A 10,366-nucleotide genomic window follows, 5' to 3' on the forward strand; every position below is an offset into this window, starting at 1 on the left:
AGTAGAGTTACTATAAAAAATAATAATCATGCAGAGTAAGAATAGACACAGAGGCATTAGAAGGGGGAGGAAGGTTTGTAGTTGTGAAAGCCTACTCACATTGATAATGGGTTAAATAGGCAACACTATGTATATACTTGAACTGTATAGCATCCTTCAAAATCTATAAAGAAATAAGAGAGGAAGGATGGGTGATGGGGAAGCAAAAAGTAAAAGAAAAAGACAAGGGAGGTATAATGCAAAGAGAGGGATTAATACATAGGGAGAGGTTAAGTAACAGCAAGACAAGCAGAGTCAGCAGGCATTGGAAAAATATGTGTATGTGAATGTGGTGAGATAGTGTGTGGTTTTGTATCTGTGCGCATACATATATCTACATATGTATACATAAATATATCTTTTCTTCACTATAGCCTGCTTGGGGGGGTAAGGAAACTTCAAAAGTGAGGGAAGAATAAAGTAAAAAAAGTGGTCTAGCAGGCATCAAAAGAACAATTCACAAGGAAATAAAGATGGACACTCATGACTACAATTTCTTCTACATATATAATATATATATATATATATTTACATATATACATATACATACATATCATACACACATATGTATGTGTTTATATATATACTTTCTTAAACTTTTCTTGAACTGTTATATATTTTGAATCTTCCCTGATGTTCTGCTGGGCACATGGCGATGTTCTCTTTTGTTTTATTTTATTTTGTTCTGTATTCCTTTTTTGTTTTTCTTATTTCTTATTTTGTTTTTTTAATAAAATAAATTTTAAAATGTCAAAAAATAGAACACAACTAGGTTAGATCCCACTTTCCTTCTGCCCCAGACGCATTGTTCAACTCTGTGGAGACAAAAATATTCTGTTCAATATTTTTTTTTGGAGCAGAAATAAGTGTAACAGACACAATAGGGCAAAGATCTCAAGATGTAGGACATTTTTTTTCCAAAATTGCTTTTCTCCTATTTAGAATGGTACCTGGAGGCCTTGGAGCTGCATACCAATAGAATTACATGTTTACCAACAACATGTTCTCATCTATGAAGCATTAATTACATGCAAAAAATCCGAGGGATGTCAATTTTGGATACAAATTTGATATCCAGTGCCTTTTAAGCTATGAATATGATATCTTGGACTTGAGAGAACAATTTTCTTCTAGAATCTTCACATAAGTCATCAGTCCTTATGATGTGGAGGTCAGAAGTATCAAGGAAGTTAAATGCAGGATTCTCCATTATTCTAGAGCAGATCTCAGCTCCCACCCCAAAACGGGGGCCAGCCTCCTTCAGCAGTTATGATAGATTGTGATAGATCATCACACTGAACTTAATGATCTCAGTGCCTTAGTAGTTAGGTCTAATGATATTCAGATGGATCATCTCACATTCCACTTTCTCTTTACCTGATAAAGCAGCTACTTCAATACAATGAATGGCCAATAGTTTGAATGGGAAACCAATTTAATGTGGTTTCCTTCCTTTTCTATTTTTGTTTTTCCTATTGGAATCAGAAAATCTTTTGACAGAGCTCCCTTTGAAAATTCAACAGAATCTCTATAAATCAGTAATTTTCCAGCACCATAATTAGATTCTCATCTCTTATTGCATCTTCTGAACCCCAAGGACTGATCACATTAAACCTAGAACAATATCCATAATAAGCCACAACAAACTGTGAATTCTGGACTGCTGTATCAGCTAAAGAACCAGGAAATACTCTGAAGACAACAGACAGATACTCAAGCCCATCTAACATATAGAAAATCTTGGAATAAGTCTTGCTTTTGTTGTGTTGATTACTCTCTTCTCTTTATACTTCCACAGGTCTATGCTGACCTTGTAGGCAACATCCCATTGAGCAATTTCTTCTACAAGCAAAAAGATCTTCTTGGACTGTGCCAGTTCTTCATCCATCATCTAATCCACAGTATCTAATGGCCCCAAGGTGATAAAATTGCAATCATTAAAGGGACTATAGAGAAAACAATGAATGTCAATTGAGTTCTTAATAATTTAATCCCAATGAATTGTTGCTTCAAAAAATAAATATTACAAGCAATAGAAATCTGCATTAAATATAACAAAAATGACACTAAATATTAATAATTTTGGGGATACAGCCAAAGCAGTACTTGGGATTTTTTTAAAATGATGAAGCACTTTGACCAATAAAAAGAGAAAGAACAGATGAAAAGTCAAGTATAAAACTTCAAAGAAAATTAGAGGAATAGCATTTAAAAACAAAAATCAACAATCTGAATATCAATAAAAAATCTGAAATTGATTTAAAAATTCACAAAATTGAAAAGAAAATAAAGTACCACAAACTTTGAACTGATATAAAGTTTTAGTTGGGATTTGGAAAAAAATCAAACACATCAACAATAAAATGCATAAATTTTGAGCTATTTGGTCTCTTTTTAATGCAGAATACCAAATAGCCAAGATAAAAAAAAAAGTTGGAAAATATGAAGTTTCAAAGCAAAACAAAAACAAAAAACAAATAAAGAAAATCACTAGAAACTGCCATACCAAATTATGGATCAATAAACATGACAACCTAAATGAATTGGATGGATATTTCAAAAATATATTCTCTAAATTCATAGAACAAGGTGAATACAAAATGTTAGTAAAAAGTTAACTGAAAAACCATAAAAAACAATCCCAGAGGGAGGGGAAAAATAAGTGCAGATGGATTTATAAGTAAATTGTATAAAACATTCAATTATTGCCAATGGGAGGAATTTGTTTTAGTTGACTGGATTTTGACACAAAAAGTTTTTTTGTTTGGTGTTTTTTGTGAGGTTTTTTGGTATGCTTTTTATTTTAGTCTGTTTTCTTTTACAATGGGCTGGATGAGAAGGTGAAAGAAAGAAAATATATGTTTGCTAGTTGAAAAATATAACTAAAATTTTAAAAAGTTATCTCCACTGAAAGGCACTATTATACATTATTTTTAATAAAATAGTTTTCTATAAAAAATGTCTCAGTTTTTGAAAGAGGATCTCTGTCAAAATCTTGAAGTTTCCCAAAGGATTGGAACACAGGCACTGAGTCAAAATGAGAAGTAGGATGGAGACTGTTTTAAGAGAATACAAGTGATATTCATAGCTTTTTGAGAACATCTGTAATTTTTCACTTTCTCGGTCTAAACAAAACTACCTATCCGGAGGCTTAAGGGTGACCACCTACTAACATAATCATGTATTATATTCCCTAGCTGCTAATTGTTTAGTCAGCTGTAGTTTTGTTTCTGTAATTCACAAAAAGGAAGGAAATAAACCTGATATGCATGACTATGGCTATGATATTACCCATTGAGTATATTCCAAGTTTGCACAGATATCATGACTTTAAATGTTTTTTTTTTTTTTTGCATTCTTCTGTGGCTCACAGAATTAATTGTATTATATGTTACTATGAAATTAGCAACAAAATCTCTAATCACAAAGTAAATTGGAACAAATTGAAGGAAATATGAATATCACTGGGATGCAATAAATATAATTTGACATCTAGAGATTTTAAAAGCTACTTACCAATTAAATCCTTTGATATAAGGACACTGATGAATCCATAAGATAAACTAAATTATATTTAGGATATAATGTATCCAGCAAGAGAGTAGATCTAGAATGTTGGGAGTAGTTAAATTTAATTTAATATGAAAAGACTATCTACATAAAATGGATATTATGTTCACTCTATTAAGTTGAAATTATTTAGCACTCTATCTATGGAAATACCTCAAGGTGTTTTATAATGATGATTAAAAGATGATCAGAGAATTTATAGACATAAAGGGAATGTAAGCAGATATTACCTTATATGACCTTGCCTAATGAAGATGGTGAATTTATTTCTGACCTACATCAAAGCAGGCATCATTTGAAAATAAGATGTTAGCCTACAGACTTTGGAACAAGAACTATGAGCTGAAACAATAGAAACAACTCTATTTTATTATACAATTTACAAGGAAATATAAGAGGAAAACTTTTGAGTATTTTATAAGATTTATCTGATAAATTTTGAGCAAACAAGAAAAGTTTTTAAATATTTAGAATTGTTGGTCAAATGAAAGACCTGCATGTAAAATTTCTTCCTACCCTGGGTTATTGGATCACACATTGTATAGAAGAAGCCAATAAATGCCAACTAACCATATCTACATACCAATCTCCTATTATCCACCAAGGAATATCTTCATTTTAATGAAGGGATTAGCAGTTGCACTGGCCTGAATATAGCTACTGAAAAGATCGACGTGGGGTTATTTGTGAAAATAGTTCTATGATGCCTCCTGTAAGCATAAAATTTGTGAGAAAGATATCCTTAAATTTCAATTAAAATCCATTAAAAGAATCCATGCTCTATTTTCCCAAAAGAACTTAACTTAGCAATGCTCCTATATTTTCAATCAGATTTCATTTCTTTCAGAAACCAACAGAAGCTAGGCACTTTAGCTATATCAAAGCTCTGATATTTTTATCTTACAACCACTCAGAATTGAAAGGATTCATATTTCTTTATAAGAGAAAGAAATGAAAAATTATTATTTGCCACAGAGTTTGGGTTTGATTATTCTGTGCTTATGTGAACATGCTTCAGTTAAGACTAAATGATTATAAATTTTTTCTTTCAGTTTATCACAGCATATAGCTCACACATAAATAAAATATTAATAAACTTCCTAGTCCATTTTATTCAAATATTGTTTACCATCTAGGAATAATAGCCTAGGATTTATATTATCATATTTCCTAATTATGTTTGTCCTTTGATAGAAATGAGGAAGAGAAACAACATGAGAAAGGAATGAAGGAAAAAACTAGACTAGAGGGGAATGGTAATCTGTAAATTAATTAAACGCAATAATATATTTAATTAATCTATTTCAATTGGGAAATACTATACCCAGTTGGCATAAATTGAAAAATTCAAAAGAAATTTTACAAATAGATCTAAAAATAATTTTGAAATCAGAAAGTAGCATTATGGTTATGAAGTTCCCTACCTCCTCACACCCCTCGCTAAAACTTTTTAGCTCTAGATTTTTATTGTGCCAAACCTCCATATTAGAAAACCAGTGACAGTCTTGCCCTATCAAGCACACTCTCCCTCGCTGTGATTTCCCAACTACTCATTCAAGCAGATGGACTAGAAGTAAACTAGCTTTTGGTTTGGACCTAGTGGTTTGGACCAAAGCCATTTATTGTCCTGTTAAGAGATCCAAGATTGAAAAGGAAGAAAAAAAAATAGAAGGATCAAAGGAGTTATAGAAGAGGCCCTTTATCATTTACAGAATTTATAAAGTAGTTTTTTTCTGCATTTATAAATTACACAAGCCATTGACTTTTAATAGACACACTCTTTTAGAAACGGAAAATTAAAAAGGAAAATTTGTACTATTTTTCTTCATTGTGATTCCATTTTACTAAATTACAATGAAAAAAAATAAAACAGGTCATTTGTTTTTGCTGTTGTTGTTGTTTTTTGCTCTTTTTTTTTTTTAGAATTTCCATTCTACGTTCTAGTCCTTCATAGTCTCTTAATTGTGATAATTCGATTAAAAAGGCATTTCTGTTAGGCAGAAGTGAAAAAAATTGTTCCTTCCTTTTTAACTCCCTGGAATAGAAAAGAGTTAAAACTAGATGAATTAGAGACCAGCATTTAAAATGATGATTTGTGACTCCTTATGGGATCCTATAAATTAACACGATGTCATGAAATATTGGTCTCAAAAATAGATCTTCTACACATAACTGCAAAGTTGATTTTTCATGCCCACCATTTTTTATCATGTTCCTTACCTACTAAAGAATCTACTATTGCTAATTTGTTTTTGATAAATTGGGTTACAAGAGCTATCAAGGCTTATCATTACATGATGCTTATTCTCCTTTAATTCTCAGTAACTTTAGACTTATTTTACTTAATATGGAAAGTGTAATGTCATATAGGTTCCATTATCATGCCTGGACATAAGTTTTCCTTATTTGCATATCTTTTAAAAATCTTAATATTTTAATATTTTTATTCTCCCCAGTTATGTGTAAAATACTTTTACATTTGTTTTTAGAACTCAAGTTCCAGATTCTCTCCCTTCTTTCCCACCCCATTCAACATTGAAAAGGCATATGTGAAGTAATGCAAAACATTTCTATAAATGTCATGTTATGAAAGAAAATATAGATTTCCCCTTCTACCCCCCCAAAAAAATATTACATTTTTTTCAGATATATATATTGACTCTGTATACAAACAGAATCAATTCTTTTTCTGGGTATGGATAGCATTTTCTTTTTTTTTTCATTTTTATTATTAAGCTTTTTATTTACAAGATGTATGCATAGGTCATTTTTCAACATTGACAATTGCAAATCCTTTTATCCCAACTTTTTCTCTCCTTCCCCCCATCCCTTCCCTCAGATGGCAGGTTGACCAATACATGTTACATATGCTAATGTATAAGTTAAATATAATACATATATATATATATATATATATATATATATATATACATGTACAAACAGTTATTTTGCTGTATAAAAAGAGTCAGATTTTGAAATAGTGTACAATTAGCCTGTGAAGAAAATAAAAAATGCAGGCGGACAAAAATAGAGGGATTGGGAATTCTATGTAGTGGTTCATAGTCATCTCCCAGAGTTCTTTCCTTGGGTGTAGCTGGTTCAGTTCATTACTGCTCTATAGGAACTGATTTGGTTCATCTCATTGCTAAGGATGGCCACATCCATCAGAATTGACCATCATATAGTATTCTTGTTGAATTATATAATGATCTTCTGGTCCTGCTCATTTCACTCAGCTTCAGTTCATGTAAGTTTCTCCAGGCCTTTCTGAAATCATCCTGCTGGTCATTTCTTACAGAATAATAATATTCCATAATATTCATATACCACAATTTATTCAGCCATTCTCCAATTGATGGGCATCCACTCAGTTTCCAGTTTCTGGCCACTATAAAGAGGGCTGCCACAAACATTCTTACACATACAGGTCCCTTTCCCTTCTTTAAAATCTCTTTGCGATATAAACCCAGTAGTAACACTGCTGAGTCAAAGGGTATGCACAGTTTGATAGATTTTTGAGCATAGTTCCAAATTGCTCTCCAGAATGACTGGATGTATTCAAAATTCCACCAACAATGTATTAGTGTCCCAGTTTTTCGACATCCCCTCCAACATTTATGGATAGTATTTTCATAATAAGCCCCTCAAAGTAGTCTTGCATTATTGTATTGCTGAGAACAGCATTTCACTTTCTTTGAGTTTGTGGTGGATTTCCATGTTTTTCTGAAAGCATGTTGCTCAATATTTCTAAATAAATAAATAATAATATCATATACCACAATTTATTCAGTCATTACCCAATCTGATGGGCATCTCCTCACTTCATAATTCTTTGATCTGAGAAAAGAACTATTAAAATATTTTTGTGCATAGAGGTTCTTTTCCTTTATTTTTTTATTTCTTTTGGGATTCATGTCTAGTAATGGTATTTCTGGGTCAAAGGATTTGTGTGATTTTATAGTCCTTTGGGATTAATTCAGATCTTTTGATAATTTATCAATTAGCTAATGGCTCTTATTTTTTCAAATACATTTTACTCAGTTCTCCATATGTTTGAGAAAAGAGTCCTTCATCAGAGAAATCTCCTTCAAAATACTTTTCATAATTACTATATTTAAAATTGAATTGCTTTGACCTCCATTTATTCTATTTTCTCTGTTTTTTTTTTACCCTGTCTCTCCTCAAATGTGTTTTGTGTCTGACTAGTCCCTATCTCTTCTATCATTTTTTTATATATTATACATTAGCCATTTGAAACTGGCTAAGCAAAAGAGTAGTCGATCAGTGGAATAAGTTAGGTTCACAGGACAAAATAATTAATGATTATAATAATCTAGCGTTTGACAAATTCAAAGACCCCAGCTTTGAGGATAAACATTCACAATTTGACAAAACCTGCTGGGAAAATTGGAAAATAGTATGGCAGAAAATAGGCATTGACCCACACCTAACACCATATACCAAAGTAAGGTCAAAATGGGTTCATGATTTAGAAATAAAGAAAGATATTATAAACAAATTAGAAGAACATAGAATAGTTTACCTCTCAGATCTGTGCAGGATGAAGAAATTTGTGACCAAAGAAGAACTTGAGATTATTATCAATCACAAAATAGATAATTTTGATTATATTAAATTAAAAACATTTTTTACAAAGAAAACTAATGGAGACAAAATTAGAAAGGAAGCAATAAGTTTGGAAAACATTTTACAATCAAAAGTTCTAGTAAAGGCCTAATTTCTAATATATAGAGAGAATTGACTTAAATTTATAAGAATTCAAAAAATTCTCCAATTTGTAAATGGTCAAAGATTATGAACAAACAATTTTCAGGTGAAGAAATTGAAACTATTTCTATTCATATTAAAAGGTACTCTAAATCACTATTGATCTATAGAAATGCAAATTAAGACAACTCTGAGATACCACTACACACTTCTCAGATAGACTAAAATGACAGGAAAAGATAGGGGATGTGAGAAAAGTGGCATACTCATACGTTGTTGGTGGAATTGTGAATGAATCCAACAATTCTGGAGAACAATTTGGAAATATGCTCAAAAAGATACCAAACTATGCATATCCTTTGAACCAATAGTGTTTCTACTGGGTTTATATCTCAAAGGTATCTTAAAAGAGGGAAAGGGACCCACATGTGCAAAAATGTTTGTGGAAGCACTTTTTGTAGTGGTAAGAAATTGGAAACTGACTGGATGTCCATCAGGTGGAGAATGGCTAAATAAATTATGGTATATGAACGTTATGGATAATTATTGTTTTGTAAGAAACGTCCAGCAGGATGATTTCAGAGAGGCCTGAAGAGACTTACATGAACTGATGCTAAGTGAAATAACAAGACCAGAAGATCATTATACACAGCAACAATAAGATTATATGATGATCAAATCTGATGGATGTGGCTCTCTTCAATAGTGAGACAATTCAAACCAGTTTCAATTTTTCAGTGATGAAGAGAGCTATCTACACTGAGAAAAAGAACTGTGGAAACTAATTGTTTCACAACATAACATTTTAACTCTTTTATTGTTGTTTGCTTGCATTTTATTTTGCTTCTCTTTTTTTCTTATGTAGCACAATAATTGTATAAATATGTATGCATATATTGGATTTAACATATATTTCTACCATGCTTAACATATTAGACTACTTGCCATCTAGGAAAGGGCTGGAGGAAGAGGTAAATAGGAACATAAGTTTTTGTAAGGATTAATGTTGAAGAAATGTCCACGCATGTTTTGAAAAATAAAAAGCCTTAATTAAAAAAAAGAGAGAGAGAGAGAGAAAGAGAGAGAGAGAGAGAAAGAGAGAGAGAGTGAAGAGCAAGTAAACAGCAACAATAACAACAACAAAAAGACTAGTTCTATTTCCTGATCTCTTCCTAAATGAGCAGTTTCTGCTCATGCATCCTCAAGCTTGAGCAAATGCAGTTTTGGCTGATATCATAGGAAATTCTAAATCCAAGTACATGGAAAATCCTATTTCTCTCCTTGTTTCATGATTATTTTTCTATTTGATTGAGGTTGAAAAGAATAGTATAACTTCAAAAGGGTTTTATAAGAATAAAATTGGATAATGTCCTCAAATCATTTTAAAGCATAGCATTAATGCAAGCTATTATTAACAATGTTTTATATCGGTGAAATACTAATTTTTTTTTTCATTTTCATTTTCTATTTTGAAAACAACATGCCTAGCAAAGCATATTTCTTCAGCTATCATGTTCTTATCACTAAAGACTGAAAAATGGCACATTTAATTAATATTTTAATGATTCACATTTATTTTATATCATTGTCAAACATTTAAACATTTATTTTCATTCTTTTTATTCCCTTTTCATTTGTTTCATTAATTTTATAATCTGTCAGTGGGGAATACATTTTAAAAGACTACAATAAAACTACAAACATTCTGATATTTTTGTAACAATTTTATGTGATTAATATTGTTGAATTTATGTTGTTTACATTTCAAAAAATAGTACATTTTATAGATTTATGCAATCAACATTGTTAACCTATTTCTCACTTCTATACCATTGTCTTCTCCTAACTCAAATTTTGCACAGCTGCTTTGTCCTCTTTTTCACTCCCATTTTATGTATGTGTTGTTCTTATATTCTGTTCTCATAACTATTCCCATTTTCACCCTCAAGTTATATGTAAATACAATCAATGAGCTTTTGAATTCTAAGATCACATTTCTATCAATTTCTCTGGTAGATCACTAAAAGGA

General features: G+C 31.1%; 1 pseudogene; it reads right to left on the reverse strand.

The window, feature by feature from the left end:
• Positions 1 to 1,063: 1,063 nt before the first annotated feature.
• Positions 1,064 to 1,927, reverse strand: LOC111719310 (annotated as a pseudogene).
• Between the last annotated feature and the right edge of the window lie 8,439 nt (positions 1,928 to 10,366).

This window comes from Sarcophilus harrisii, chromosome 1 (assembly GCF_902635505.1).
Source record: "Sarcophilus harrisii chromosome 1, mSarHar1.11, whole genome shotgun sequence".
NCBI classification, from domain to species: Eukaryota; Metazoa; Chordata; class Mammalia; order Dasyuromorphia; family Dasyuridae; genus Sarcophilus; species Sarcophilus harrisii.